The sequence below is a fragment of the Ixodes scapularis genome, unplaced genomic scaffold, assembly GCF_016920785.2.
Source record: "Ixodes scapularis isolate PalLabHiFi unplaced genomic scaffold, ASM1692078v2 PGA_scaffold5__190_contigs__length_132052651, whole genome shotgun sequence".
Lineage (NCBI taxonomy): Eukaryota > Metazoa > Arthropoda > Arachnida > Ixodida > Ixodidae > Ixodes > Ixodes scapularis.
The window spans coordinates 49047623-49063503 of NW_024609880.1; the positions used below are offsets into that span (position 1 = coordinate 49047623).

Genomic DNA, 15881 nt, shown 5'->3' on the forward strand with positions numbered 1-15881 from the left:
GCTGGCGTCCAATGCCCGCTGCTAACCATCTCTCTCGCCTTAGCGTACAGAGTACACCCATCCGGCAAAGCTGAGTCACATTCCGTTGCAGCACCAGCCTGGCGGTGGTTGACTTAAAATAGCAGGACGACTCACGCTGTGAAGTTCAACACATATTAGAATGCATCTGCGGCTGCGCCCGTAACATTTCATGGCTCAAGGGTACGTCATCAGCCGACATGAACGTGATCCGCTGCTCTGGTGATCCGAAACCCAGGAGGAGGCCAGAAGTGGCCTCGCTGTGCCATCCCAGACTACGTACTCCCGCGACTCGTCTCGAGACCGCTGTTTCTCGGACAGCTCTCACCTGTGCCGGCAATATCAGCTCGCGATCCACGAGGTCTCTGTTTGGATAATGCTAGGCAAAACTTGAGGACTGCAATCCGTGCGTCGGTGGCGGAGGGTCGGTAGTAATGAACTTCAGAACAGTGATGCTACCGTATCGTTTTTTCAACCGTAACAGAATATAAGACATGTATTTTAAGACGCTTCAAGTGGCCCACTATTCTCAAACATTCCAAATGACACTGCATGCACGATCTTCAACGAGGTAACCTACAACGAAAGTACGTATTGTCCTTTCATACAGCAGCGTGGTAAGGTTTTCTGTTCAAGGCCACACCTACAAATAAAGAATACTAGTTTATTCCACCGTGACATCATGTGATTAATGTTGACAGGATTCCCTCGTCAGACAGACAAGATGTCATGGAAGGGACCGCGGTCAGCCCTTGATGGAACGTTTTTTTGGGCCCATTGAAGACTCCTTGTCGTCCGAAACCACTACCTTCAAGGCAAAGTGCCAAGCCTACAGGAAAGTAATGTCGGGTTCGAAAACATCCACTTCAATCTTCAAGCTTCATCTTAGTTGGCGTCTCGAAAAAATTTGGAAAATGTATTGCACTATCAGTATTTCTGTATTTGTATTTCTGCCCTCCCTAAAATGTATTCCTGTATTTGTATTTCCAAATACTTTTTGCCTCTTTTCAAAATGTATTTCCGATACGTATCGCGATACATTTTTACAGATGTATCTTAGTATCAGTATTTTAGCTACTATTTTAATGTATCCCAGTATTTGTATTTCCAAATTCATTTTGGAGAATTTCTGCCCAACTCTGGCACCGATTAATTTATTTTCATTGTGCGTCATTGCTTAGATTAGTTACATCAAACGCTCAAAAATCAGGAGCGCCATGACGATGCACTTTTGGCGCCACGTGGTTGGCTCGTTCGGTTCATAGCGCGCCTGGCTGAGGTCGGACACAATAAGAAACGGAGCACTAAAACTCTAAACTCGTCAAACGCAAAAGTCGGGGCCCAAGTTCATGAAGCGCAGCGATTGGACTATCACGGCAATGACTTCGCGCTTTTTTCGCCGACGTCCAATTGGCGTACTCCGCGAACTTCCGATTCCAACTTTGTCTTTGACAAGTTTACGGCCCCGGGGCTGTGTGGCTGAAGTTTCGCTGCTAGGGTGCCTACATGTCTGTCTGTCTCAGGGAGAAGACATCCACTTTTGCCCTGAATGTGCCAGCGCGTGACGCTCTCGCGCACTCAATGCGTGGCTTGAGCGGTAAAATGGCGTCTATGCATTAGCCAAAGCTAAGCGCTCGAGCTGAGTGTCACCGGATTGCGCGCACTTCAAAATGCATAAAAAAACGATTGGGCTGAAAAATGGCTGAGATGTCACCACTCAAATCAAAAGCGCACGTGTGTATGAAGGCACTCTATTCGCCGCATATACGCAGCGCCACTCGTCCCCCTGGTGACGAGGAGCAGACGACGCGTGAGGGTGGCGTGCTTGTCGGGCTGGCCTCCCGCTTCCTAAAGAAACGTGCCAAACTCGAAAGGGCAGGCCACTAGTTATTGTTGTGTAGTCAAATGCCACAGCATCCTATCATACAGAAAGGTAAATAGGTGTCTCCCGAAGAGTATTATTCGGTTCCTGGGAGGTAGTTCGAGAAAGGTCGCCGGAAGCACGTATCGCGCACTGAGCGGAGGACAGGATCAATTATTGTTTTTTTTTTTATCGCGTTGCATGAATCAGTAGTGCAACTGTGTTTACACCATAAGAAGAAGAAATCCGTTCTTGAAACGTCTTTGACGCCCTATGAACCATTTCAGCGTGAAAAACGGTTTCGCGCCATGTACTGTCGCCCCCTGGCGCGCAAATGGGCGATGAAGAACTCTTTCGCATCAAAGAAGGAGCTTAAATATAACCTCTTTTAGGGTTTTGAACCAGAAAGCTTTTAGGGGGTGCTTAAAAGGAATTTTTTAGGATGAGAAAAACTGTGCGAGCCGAAGATTTTATTCCGTTCTAGCGCGCCAGGGGGCGATAGTGCTTCAGGCGAAACCGTTCTTCACGAGCTGAGAGAGTTCTTAGATCGTCAAAGAACGTATCAAGAGCGGATTTTTTTTAGAGTGTATTTGTCACGTTAATAAGAACTTTCCGTAGATCACACGCAAGAGCGTTGCTTGGTAAAACCGTCACGTTAAGGGCGGACTGAGTTCGCGCCCGCAGTGCCCGCAATCCGCAGCTGACGTTCTATGATGAGTCACTCATGTAGTAGCTACAGTAATTCCCCCGTAACTGTAAAAAAAATCACAATTATGAAGTTAGCATTTTTTAAACAACTAAATTTGAGAACCAAGCTCACTTTGCTTACCCGCCAATTTTGTTCACCGATGCTTACAAGAGAAGGCGAGCAAGCGGCAAAAGACACGAGGTAAAATGAGGCAGATAATCGTAGGCCCTATTGCGCACTGACGTGAATGCGTAATTGAAAAGAAATTGACTCTAATTTCACTTTAATTTCTATAATTTTCTAAATACACTAATTTTTCTATATATTATTAGAGGGATGCTGTTAGCCTACAACGGATACAATTGCTTTCCAAGGAACGTATAAGAGGATGATAACTTAAAGGATACCCGAAGCAGACACCTTACAAAAGTAAAAAATTGAAAATGTGTGACTGAATTTCGATACTAAGTACCTTTTTTGCAAAGAGGGAAAAGTAATATTGACAATATTTCAGTTGCATAAGTTGTAACAGCCGAAGCAGCAAAAAAATATATCACGCACAGAAAACTTATTTGTAGTCACCCGCTACTGTGTTCAAAATGATCATTCTGGGGTCACATGAAACAGTTAAAACAAGAATACAACAGCCCTGGCGCAAATGTAAGTTGATTGGCGATCACTCGTTTTACTCATAGAAGTACGAGTGGGTTACTGACGAACGTGCCTGAATTAGGATTTTACTGCTTTGACAGCGGCGGTACACGTGCGGAAACACAAGGTGTCGCGGATTGTAGTAAGTGTTTTTAATGTTGTCCTTCGACCCGCTAAAAATGCTGGGAACAGATGACCTGTGTCCGTATTCGCGTTTCGCTTCGTTTTTGTTTTATATATAGCTTAACCTAGTGTTGCGGTCTGGCAATGCATGCCTCGTCATTGACTTCATTCGCATGAAATAAAACAGACGCGGCATGCTTCCAGCGGTCGGTAACTCCGGCTTTCTAAGGTCACTTTTTATTAGCTGACACATGAACGGCGAAAAGGCTGTTTGCGGTCTTGAAGCGCAGGGAAGTTTCGTCCTGTTCTCTCTGAAGCCGGGGTCGCACTGATCATACAACATACAAAAGACAGTGTGCAAAAACGAGTCACCGCAATATCTGTGGTTTGAATGCCGCCTGCCAAGTTTTCTCCTTGAACTCATTGCCATGTGGCATTCGAAGCACGGATCTCGCGGGGACTCGCGTTGAAACCTCTATGCAGACTGTCTTAACGCGTTCCAGTGTAGCACTCAGTGAATACCCTATATGCATAGCTTGCAGTTGTCGCCATTGGTGGGTAATGACGATTATTTCCACTTGCATGGTTCACTCGAGCTCCTACTTTAGCGCTGTGCAAGTAACAAGTTGAACTGAACACTCACGGAATATAAAATACCGGCATGGCCGCGAATAACGTTACGGGCAAGCTGCATAGACGCTTTCAGGCAGGTGTGCGTGGGCGCCGCCATAACCAAAATTCAGTTTTTGTTTCCTCTGATTCCGTTCGCTTCACTTCATCATTTCCAAAGCAGGACAGGGTATCGCCACTTTAGATGCTCCTCTGTCCTTTTCCCCAGCATAGGTCTTTGTGGAGGATAGTCAACGCCCGCTTCAGTGGCTCCGCACCTCGGTAAGACAAGAAAGGTTCGGCACCGGCGGCTCAATCCGGCGGGTGTTGAAAACGTCTATACGTATAGGCCATAGGTTATACAGTCCTCGGATATTAGTACTAGGCGAGATTGACACGCGTTGACACCACCAAGCCGCCATGCTCGCAGCTACAGTACATTTGGCCGTGTAAAGGCAATTCACGTCACAAACGCGATACGCATTGCATTCCTGGCTGACCGATTTTGAAGCGAGAAGTGAAGAGCACGCGGCCACGCCATTTTGTTTCCGTAACTCTTTAAGAAGTTAACGGATCTGGCGGGAGCCCGGGGTTCGATTGAAAAATGAAAGAAGGAAAAAATAAAAGATTACAATCACAAACAGACGGCTTAAATGTTGGTGTACAAGCGTCACAATGCACAAAACTCGGTGGGGTGGAAATTTAGCCATAAACAAATTGAGGACAATTGAGGACATAAGAGGACAAAAACCGGACGACACGTTGCATGTAAACATTCATAGGCTAGGTGGCGCAAACTAGCGCTCGATAAAAAATGCATGGCCGTATCATCCATCCGTCCATTTATCCTACGATAGAAGGCATACACTTGCTGGAAGTTCTCTGGTCGTCTTCACAACACCTCTCAACAAAAATAAAAAGAAAAGAAAAGGGGTCTATACAGAGACATCGCTCAACAGAAGGGCAGGGAAGAGTCTCAATTGCACTGTCTCCAGCGCGAGCTTCCAACCTGCGATAAATCTTGGGCGTCCTGTGAGCCTCGAACAACCACAGAACGGCGAAACACATGGGGCCCGTGCAGGAGGTCCGGCCCTCGAAAGACACACGCCCTGCCAATCTCGCAGTGAGACACTCGCTAGGGGCGCCTCTATTTGCCTCATTATGGGCAATGTATGTACTTGCTATGCACGCGGCTATGTTTTAATTTGCATAGTGCCTAGGAGCTTGGCATTGCTCGTGCTTGCACCAGCAGAGACAACACTGTAAGCAGAGAAAGCTGAAGTACCCTAACTCTGGGTTGTGAAAAAATTCCACCAGGTGGCGACACCCAAACTTCTCGCCGTGAATAGTATAATAGTATATTCAAGTCAAGGTCTCGGTTTCCATGCGTTCATACCAGAGCGAAGAAGACAAGCTTACGCGCTTGCATAAACGTTTGAGCCTCATAAGTAATAAAAAGAGCGATAAATATTAGCTCCATACTTCATTTATCACACACACATGACCCACAGAATAACAAATTTCTTTCCCGCGTTGTCCAACGTGAATTCAGCTGTCTTCTTCGTGTGAATCAAATGGATGTTCGCTCCGTCGAGTTCAACGCACGTTTTGTATTAAAGATACTACAGAAGTCATTTGTTTGTTCTGCTACATCAGTTGACTTAATCTTCCTTGATTTAGACTCTATTTTCTGACACAGATGCAAGTCTTTTTCACAAAATTGCCGCAGTAGCCTGCCTTCGCCCGAAGCCCCTACAGTGACGGTGGCAGACATCTTGCCGGAAGTAGCAGTAGCCACTGCGACCTGTCAATCAAAGAAGAGGTTTGGTTTCATGAATGGCTTATGATTCTCTCGTGTCGTTTGAAAAGTCGGCGAAGAAATGTTTTACATCAACTCTACTAGAACGTTTGTTCCCTACAAATGTTAGAGTTTTTTTTTTTAAGAATATTAATAATATACCACCAGCACTTTTAGCTATGAACACTCGTTGGTTCTGTTTTTGTTGTTGTTGTTGTAACTATAACATGTAGGTCCCTCGTGTAATTCTCCTAAAGGAATTAAAAAGATTAATCAGTTAATTAAATATATAATTTATAATTTAACTAGCAATTTCAATATTTCCTTGATTTATTGCACCAAACTACCGGGCGGGGGTAAATATCGTTACAAGCTGAATAGTTACTCTTAAATAAGTTACGAGAAAAGAATTTCGCTCTTTCAACAGACTCATATTAAAGACACAGCCCACATAATCTCATTCACAAAGTTATTTCCTTTTTTTTATTTTTATAGCTATATTTACGAACTCGAACGTGCTGTTTTTCACCTCCTTCGTCTTTTTCAGCCAGAGATGTTCCGATCAGACCTTTGAGAAGAAAATGTTCGGATGACAAAGTTATCTTCAGAAACAGCCATATTTTCTCCACTTTTATTTTTTTTTTTTTTACTATCAATTATATTTAAGACGCCATTACCTACCAGCGATCAGCAAAAACACAAGCGAGACGGCAATGGCCTTCATGATTCCAGGCAGATACCGGAGCTTCAGTTGCAGCATTATTCACTGTAACAATTCGAACAGTAGAACTCATGATGCCATAAAAACAATAATAGAAAAGGACGGGAAAGGGTTCAGGCACTGGACTAATGTTGCATCAAACAGAACAGGCGAAAACGTGCGTATGGATGAAGAGAAGAAATACGAAGTAATAAACCTCTACAGTGTACGGATGGAAGGACGTTCATTGGGTGGTTTCGCTCCTACGTAAAATAAAATTATAGAATAAGCATTACTTGTTATTTCACGTTTACCGCCTCTTTATGAAACGCACTCTATGTTCATTTTACGCATATTCGATCACCCATTTTTTTCTATTATTAGGCCTCCTATTTTTAGTTGCTCGTTTAACAACCGCTGACATATTTTATCATAAAAATGGAAAATGCGGATCCATTAGAAAAGCGATCGAACTATTATATTGAACGCTTACGTCCTTTCACTTGCTGCTGGCATTTAAAAGAAACAAAGTTCATCTTTGAGGTTCCATAAGTCCCCAAAGTCCATTCTCCTGGATGTATTACGGCAAGGAATATGAGGTGTTACACGAATACAAATGAAGTTTTAACGCCATAGCATTTAGGAGCTGGTGTCGCAAAATATCCGGCGTCGGCGTCGGTGGGACCGAAAAATCCCATAACGCAACACGCGCAGGCACGTGTGATGTCACACGTGCTGGAACGCATCGGCACGACACTGGGGCATTTCTAGAGCGTATTGTTCTCACCGAATGTTTCGCCAGTGAACTAAGACTCGTCGCACACCCACCGAAACGCGAGGTTGCACGAGGCAAACATAGTAGAACCGGAAGTATTTTTTTCCGCCTGTCATGGCGGCCGGAAGTGGCGCGCACACCCTGCATAATGGACCTTTTCCGAGAAGCGTTCTGCGCACGCGCGAGCGCCCGATGCCAAGCGGTGGAAGTCGGCACGAAAAATCGAGGAAATTCGGATTGAGGCTGTAGATCGACGAGTAGAACACGTAATTGCAGCGTATATATAATTGTGTTACACAAAAAAAATAAAGTTGACGGAAAGAAAAACGCGACGTTTGGGTGGACGCTACGGATTTCCCTCTTTAAAGTCGCGTTGGGCACGCGACGCAGCTCAGAGAGCGAAGCGACTGGTAGCGTAGCTCCCATTCTCGATTGGTAGCGCAGGAAGATCACTTCCTCGATTTTTAGTTCGTGCAGCCACCGCCTGGTGCCGTCGGTATTTGGAAAAGGTCCATTATATGCTTTTATTGTTCTGCCGTGAGGATATCCACACTCCGATTCACATTAAATCCGACCGCAACCTAAGCTACGTTAAGAAGGAGCGAACCAAGCAGAGCAAAAAGTGCATCGTCATGACGCTCGTTGTTTTTGAGCGTTTCCTATGGTTGGCTAGATGAACAAGCCGCGCACAGTGAATGCGGAGTGATCCTGCGTTTTATTTTTATGCGTGAGTGAATTAAGCGGTAGTAGGCTCACAAAAACGAGGAACGACGTGACGATGCAATTTTGGCACTCTTTGATTGACTCTATCGGCTCATAACGTTGGCTAGGGCCCGACATGAAACGGAGGCTAGCTATACTTCGTCTCACCCTACGATGGACTAAAGGCAAAAGCTACGAACCACCAGATCCAATCACGAGCCACTTAGAAATTACCTGGTATTTCGCGTCAATGAACGTTACTGAGTGACTCATCAATTTTATATTGCAAAGCAAGCCACGACATACAGGCTCTTTGCAGTGTCGAAGCTATAGAAATGATGCAGCGCATTTTCATGAGGAGCATTATTCGTTCATCCTTAATCTATGTTAAGCATGTCATAGTTTATCGTGGAACGTGATTGGACATGGCTGCCCGTAGCTTTGGCCTTTAGTCCATCGTAGGATGAGACGCAGTATAGGAGACCAAGGACACATACAATTATTTTAATTATCGTTATCTTAACTTTATAGTAACTCGACTAAAGACGAATTGACATCCGTGAAATAAAAAAATAAACAAAAAGGAATTGAAACAGTATGACGACGCGGGTGGGAGTAGGCTAGACATGGCTAGAGGGAGAGCGAGGAAGAGTGGAAGCGCAAGAGCAGAAGATATCAGGAAAAGCGGATGTGGAAGGAGGACAGACTGAGAGATATATGTCTTTACACGGAAGACGCGTTTTCCGGGGTCTCATTTAAGCGCTGACACGTGGACGACGAAACGGCAGTTTGCGTAACAGCGGTCTAGGGTTTCCAAAGGTTTACGCGACGTGACCGACCTTTTCTAGTGCATGTGTCGGGCACTTCACGCTGTCTTCTAATCGCGTGCGTTTCCACCTGTCGTTGTGGATTTTCTGCGGATCCACTGAGAGCCCTTTGAGTCAAGATCGCAGCTGGCGTTAGTAGAAGGGACGGTCTGTTTATACGCAAAGCGAAAACTGAACAACCGCATTCCTGTTTTCACGTGAGAGATGCCTCGAAAACGTTTTCGCAGCTCTAACCTTTCGATCCGTCGAAAATGTGAGATGCCCAAGAGAAAGTTAACTCCATGCCATACAGCTACTTTATTTTATTTATTTATTTATTCATTCATTTATTTATTTTTAGTTACCCTAAAGCCCTGCCCGCGGCCTGCGTCCAGCAGACCCGCTGCTACCGGCCAGAAACACACGCGGCTATAAAAAACGGCACCGCGACCCGCTCCGATTACGCGAAAGAATATACCAGAAAGAACGAGAAACTGCATCGCAACGGGGATCCCTCGCCATGACTGAAGATTGTCATCACCAGAATCACCAGTCTTAGTCCCCGGCCTTCATGTTTGTGTAACTCTGTTAAAATTCCTTTGCTTTCTTATCTACATTTTGTTAGCATTAGTTTCAATAACGTCCGTAAAGTTCGTCCAATTTTCGCCTCGTCAGTTTCCTTTCTTAACTCCACCGTGCCATTAAAACTTAAAAACCCGTCGATTTTGTGCGATTTTTCGGAAAGCCGTAAAATACTTCGCGAGCCTTCCATCGTTCTGCAATTTGTTGATTTAGTGTTTTTCGATGATACTGAGCAATTTTCTAATTGAAACCATGCCCTTAAACACAATATTAAAAAGTTAATTACGCAAAAATAATTAACAAATTAATTATCCCGGACTTTAATCATTTTACTAAATGGGCCCCTGGCCCGGGACCAAAACGCCACAAGCCTTTTTTCACTGCGACGACTAGTTTTCGCAAGAGCGATTTGGCCTGTGTTTTCTGAAAGTCCCTGTATATATATCTATATCTATCTATATATATATATATATATAAAGATAGATAGATAGAAAAATACTGTTCCGTAGGACGACGAAAAGATATAGGGCGTTTTTTAAAGCTTAATAGAATTGTTTAAAAAAAAGCCGCAACCGTTAAAACTTATTGCTCGTGTGTACGGCCAAGGGGGGCATTATGTGGGTTGCTAATCTTTGCGATAACTCGGCTGATTAATTAAAATTCGCTGATTAACTTTTTAGTCACTGAAAAAATACATATTGTTGCAATTAGAAACTTGTCATTCCTGACATTTGCCAGTCGTCACGAATGACAAAACCATTTGTCCTTTGTGATATTTGTCATGATATAATCAACCGCGTTCGGCAGCCGCAAGTCTTGTTTTTACTCCCCGAGTTGTACCTTTAGTGCACTACTACGCTCCTCACGTTTTCAAAGCTTTTTTTTTTAAGTACTGATTTAGTGATTTTTGATGACGCTCAGCAGGTTTCTAGTTGCAACAATATGTCTATTTTCACTGATTAAAAAGTTAATGAACGAATTTTAATCACGAATGACATTTTTTGTCCCGAATGACATTTGTCACTCATGACATTTTGCCCCGCGCACGCGCTGGCTCGACGACGCGCGTGGCAATATGGCGACACTGATAGAACGCTGGGGGGACAGTATGACGTATAGACTGTAATGTTTGCATTACGTAGTAGTGATTCCGGAAATGCCAAATCTCACGAATGACCTTTTTTTGTCACGAATGAAATATTTCACGAATGACATTTTTTGTCACGAAGGACATTTGTCATTCGTGACTATTTGCCACGCACGCGATCGCTTGGCGACGCGCACGTGGCAATACGGCGGCACTGATGAAACGCTGGGGGGACAGTATGACGTATAGCCTGTAATGTTTACATTACGGAATAGCGATTCCGGGAATGGCAAATGACACCAATGACCTTTTTTGTCACGAATCAAAAATCTCACGAATGACATTTTTTGTCACGAATGAAAAATGTCACGGGGGACATTTGTCATTCGTGACCATTTGCCAGGCACGCGATCGTTCGGTAAGGCGCGTGGCAATATGGTGGAACGCTGGGGGGACAGTATGTCGTATAGCCTGCGATGTTTACATTACGCACTAGCCATTCCGCGGCTTTATGCAGTGTTGTGACAAATACTCAACAAAAGTATTTAAGATAAGATACTAAATATCCATTTCAAAATGTATTCAGAGTAGTATTTATGCTACATCTAGGACGAAGTACCTTGAGTAAAGTACAATGACTCTGAAAAAGTCATTGAATAACATTTAAAGATACTTGGCAAGTTTTGCAAGCTAAGAAGTCAGAAAGGGGTGATTTCTTTGTGATTACTTCTCTAAGAACCACATTTTACAGTCCTCTTTATGAAGTTCAAGAGCGCCTTGGCTACTGCAATTGAAGTTTACTCTGAAATAATTCGGGATATGTAATGTAATACGTGCCAAAATATTTTAGGAACAAACGAGACTCATGTATTAAAGAAATGGAACCGGTCGCGCTTTAGTTTGGCGGTAGGCTCAGCTCGAGTCATCACACATTTCGCCTTAAGTACGTAGATGACCCCCGCGATTCGGTGGACTTGACATGCAATCCGGCATTGCGCATCCATATGAGCCGAATTCGATGCTGATCAGGCAGCCATACTTGTTGGTGAGTACACGAGTGAAGGACACACGTGCACGCTCAGGAGAAATATTGACTGAATGACAGGATACCCTGTCGCTGATTAACAACCAAGAGCGAGTACGTCGTCCCCCCAGACAAAAGGAACAAAGAGCACCTGTACCTTCAAACTCTAAACAAATTAATATTAGAGAGGTGAAGAGGGAAACAGAAGAGAATGTCCACAAAAATGCTCATAAACCCCTTTGCCCTGCCCCATTTTCTAGCAGTTCAAACGATTCTTGACGCACTGAGGTGGAGATGGTCAAGATTCCAGGTTCAGAATCAAAAACAATGCGCGCATTAGGAAGGAGAAGAAACAAACACGCTTTTTCTTGACCTCAAGCTAAGTTTTCTAGGTGAGCACATTTGTTGGGAGTACTCCCCTAGATCTAAGAAGGGGGTCCTTCCCTTCAATTCCTGCCACTCCAAGCTAGTGAAGAGAGGCATCGCGAGCTCGTGTATGGAGGCGTCTCTCAGAAAGTCTTGCCTGCATAGCGCCCACGATAGCTTTGTCAGACAAGTAGATCGTCTGCGAAAAGGGGGTTTCCCAATGAGCTCATTGGTCGAAGTGGCTGGGAGCTTGATAAAGAAGTTCAAGGGGACGCAGAAACCACCGCGCGAAAAGAGCAACGTACGGCCTGTGGTGATACCATATATGCACGGTGTCTCCCATAACCTTAAGAAGGTGGCTGGGCGCTATGATGTCCCGGTCGTATTTTCGGCGCCCAACAAAATGTCGCGATTATGCAGGAGAATTAATGATCCACAACCGATAACTGACCCGTGCCATACCAAGCACAGGAATAAGTACACTGATTGCGCAACCGCCGTCGTTTATGAAATACCAATGACGTGTGGTTTAAGCTATGTAGGGCAGTCTGGAAGGTGTATTAATGATCGGGTCCGCGAGCACGCCGCTTCAACTAGAACTACACCGTCAGGGCATTTGGCTGTACATTGCAAAAGATGCACTTGCGACCCATCATTTGACAGCACTAAAATATTGGCGAGGTACAGAAACAAAGTGTCACGCGAGCTTCACGAGGCATTTGAGATTAGGAGAAGGGGTAAAAAATGCATTAGCGATACATCATTGGCTCTGTCTACGAATGAGTTTGAATATTTGAAACGTGGTCTGGGCGGAGACTAACGTGACGTGTGGTGTCTGATAGTGTGCCCCCATTGGTATATAAGTTTGTGTTTTTTCCTAATAAATTCAGTTGAGAGTGCGCCCTGTGTCGTTGTCAATCTACTCTTTGTCCGTGTTTTTTTTGGCGCTTATTTTCCCACGATGTACCAACTGGCCCATCTAAGCATTTTATTGAAACAAACACTTTTTGAATGAGCTTCAAAGCAAACGTCAAGCCACAATAGGCACATAAGGAGCTTTGAGAAGACGAGTATAGGTCACTGCAGCTCAATAAAGCCAGGAATCTTTGGCCAAGTGAGTGCCTGTGCTCGCATGGAAGTGTGCGCGTTTTCATACTGGAACCCACTGAACCGGCGATTTCCGAAAATGGTTCAACGTGATTGTACCAAGCGTTGGCGTCACAATCCTCCGCTGACTGAACCACTTTAGCTCCCGACAGAAAGTGGGGTCTGAGTGTCAAATCCGGATCACGTCACCAGCACTTTGCTACCTTTAAGGGTAACGTGCAATTCAAAAACAGCTTGAAAAAAAAAAAAAAAGATGGACGACAAGTCGACAGGAAAATAAGAGGACACATAGAGGCGGGCGTACTTGGGGCTATCTATTTCGTCTTCAGTTGGCATTTGGCGACTGCGTTTTGCTCGCGCCTTGTTTCCTGTTTTGTGTTTGTTCACTTGGCTCCAATTTTGTAATCGGTTCAGCTTTGCCCTGGAGTTTGACGATCTCTAGTTACGTAGATTGTTCCTGCAAAAATGTTTTTCCAAGATTGCGAAATTAATTTGAGATACGCGAGCACAAGAGGCCACAGATTCGCGTCCCTGTCAGTTCGTATATCTCGGGCCTCCTATTACGTACAACCGGAGCCTCCTTACCTAAAGTTTGATTTGTGATACCGTCGTGCTAAGTGAAACGTTTTTCCAGATAATAGAGTGTTAGTTTAAGGTGCATGAACGCGCATGCGCAGTGCGATGCCCCAAACTGCACGGGTTACGAGAGAGTTCATGAAAGCAATTGAGGGCTCACCGCTAACCGGTTTCTCGACGTTTGTTTCCTATATTTCTTTTTTGCCTTTAAGAATCATTTCTAATCGCTTTTTGATGCAACTTTCAGCGTACTGTGCATTGTTCAATCTTTTCCGCTGTCTTTCAACCGCCATCCCGATAAAATGCATGCAGGACCAATTCAAAGCATTTCTGACCGAGGACTTCACAATCCCTGCTTTCACGATTTTGGATGGACAACTAACCCTTGACACGTACAATTCTGAGCTAAATGAAACTATATTTCGCGCGACGACCAAAATGGAGCTCAAGATACAGTTGAGCCAGCGGCAAGCGCCCGTATACACGAACTCATCTCTGTTACGTCACGGCGCGGTTCTGGCGCGTCGGTCGCACTTCCGGTCTGGGGCTGTGGGCAGAAGTCCCCATGCCAGACGTGTATTCCTGCGTTGCTTTGAAGGGAACCTGACAAAAACCTGCCTTCTCGTCAAAACGCCGCGACTGGGGCTGTACTAAAAGAGTCGAGAAAGGTTTGAAGGTCAAATTTCATGTGCTCGGTTCGTCCGAGATGGTGGATATGTGCCGTGAAAAGGGAAAACTAGACGCCGTCGGACCACGATTGTTTTGAGCGGGAAGCACTTCAGATTGAATTCACGAATACTTCTGGTTATCAGATTTTTTTTTTTTTGTTCTAACATGAACGGTGAAAAACCGCGAAGTTGTACGGACCACCTGCGGACTACGTTCAGTGCGTCTTCAAGTCCAGAAGGGCCGCTTGACTGTTCGAACTGTCGTCTGCTCTTTCAAACGTTTCTGCTTGTCGTCTGCTCTTTTAGACGACACCGGCCCGTAGACCAAACGTGGGCCCGGTACTTGCGATAAGAAGTAAGTGCAGGCATTAAAATACTCAAGTTTGTAGGTTGATAAGCAGGCTCGATATAAACCGTAGATAAAAGGATGTATTGATACCAGTGGCCATCACCGACTTGTTATGCCTGATTCACTTGGTTCGATTCTGCTTGAGATTTTCAGCATCGGTTCACGCTTTTGCAGCCCGATCGACGTCCTGACTGAAAATTGCGAGCGAAATCTCATCATACGAATCAGGCTTTAGCGTACATTCTGCGCCGTCCACGCGGAATGAATCGCCGCATGTCACATTATTCACGCGAAGTTTTGCGGTGCAACAAGCCTCGGTAATTTCGCAGAGGCAGCTCAAGTAGTCAGACATCGCCAGGAAGACGTAGAACCTACAATTCGAACGCGAAAAAGGGCAGGGGGACTCACACCGACGACGACAACATTGCATTTCAATGGTTTGCTTATGGGCGACGGCGAGCTTCTTGCCCGCACCCCCATCGTGCATGCGCGGCGCCGGTGGTGTCCGCTAGGGGCGCTCGGGTTTATTTGTAAACATGAGTTGGTGTATAGACCATTTCATTTAGCGCTCTCAGGGTGGTGCCATTTTGTTCGGCCTTCTCCACACATCCGGGAAGTTCAGCAGGTTCGGAGGGGTAAAAACGGGAGAGAGACAAGCGCCCGATTTCGCTAACTCCGTTTCACCTTATGTTGTACCCAGACTTGTACACGTTACTGAAAAATAGTAAGGAATTACACTTACAATTACTCAAGGCTAAATTGTAATTTATAACAATTACAATTACCCTGCCATAAAAGTAAGTGACCGTTACCCCAAAAAGTAATCCGTTACTTTCGTGGCGTTACTTTCAACAATATCGTCTTCAAGTAAGAAACAAAGGGAAGAGGGTTATTCAAATTCTTATTGTTACGACCTGTTCCATTTAATGACCTTGAGTATTTTTAGCAACAGCTGACTGTCGATAGTCTCGTCAGACATTTTGCGTTATTTTTTACTGAAGGTGTCGAACGCTACGCTGAACACCCTTTAGACTGAGGCACTGGATGGGAGTGGCATATTGTGCATCACGAATGTTTTATGCTCTGCTTCGAGCTTCTTCAGCGAAGCAATGGAGGTACTATTTACCTCGAAGATACCATTGTCGAAATCGCGAAGCTGTAGATGTCATCCTACATCTAGCCAAAACTAGAATAATTATTGATTTATGTCCATCTTAACATACCGGCATATATGGCCAGACATTAGCAAAATATAGTTGTAGCAGTAAAGTGATAATTAAATAATAAATAAGGTTTGGCTCGATATTGTTCTTCCTTTCGTTCTGAACAGGTCGAGTTTCGGGTGAGACGTTGGTGCATAAAAGAAAAGTTTCCAGTGTATACATATAAGT

At 44.7% G+C, this 15881-nt stretch overlaps 1 pseudogene; it reads right to left on the bottom strand.

Annotated features, from left to right (window-relative positions):
- Positions 1–5633: 5633 nt before the first annotated feature.
- On the bottom strand, positions 5634–6472 carry LOC120836831 (annotated as a pseudogene).
- Between the last annotated feature and the right edge of the window lie 9409 nt (positions 6473–15881).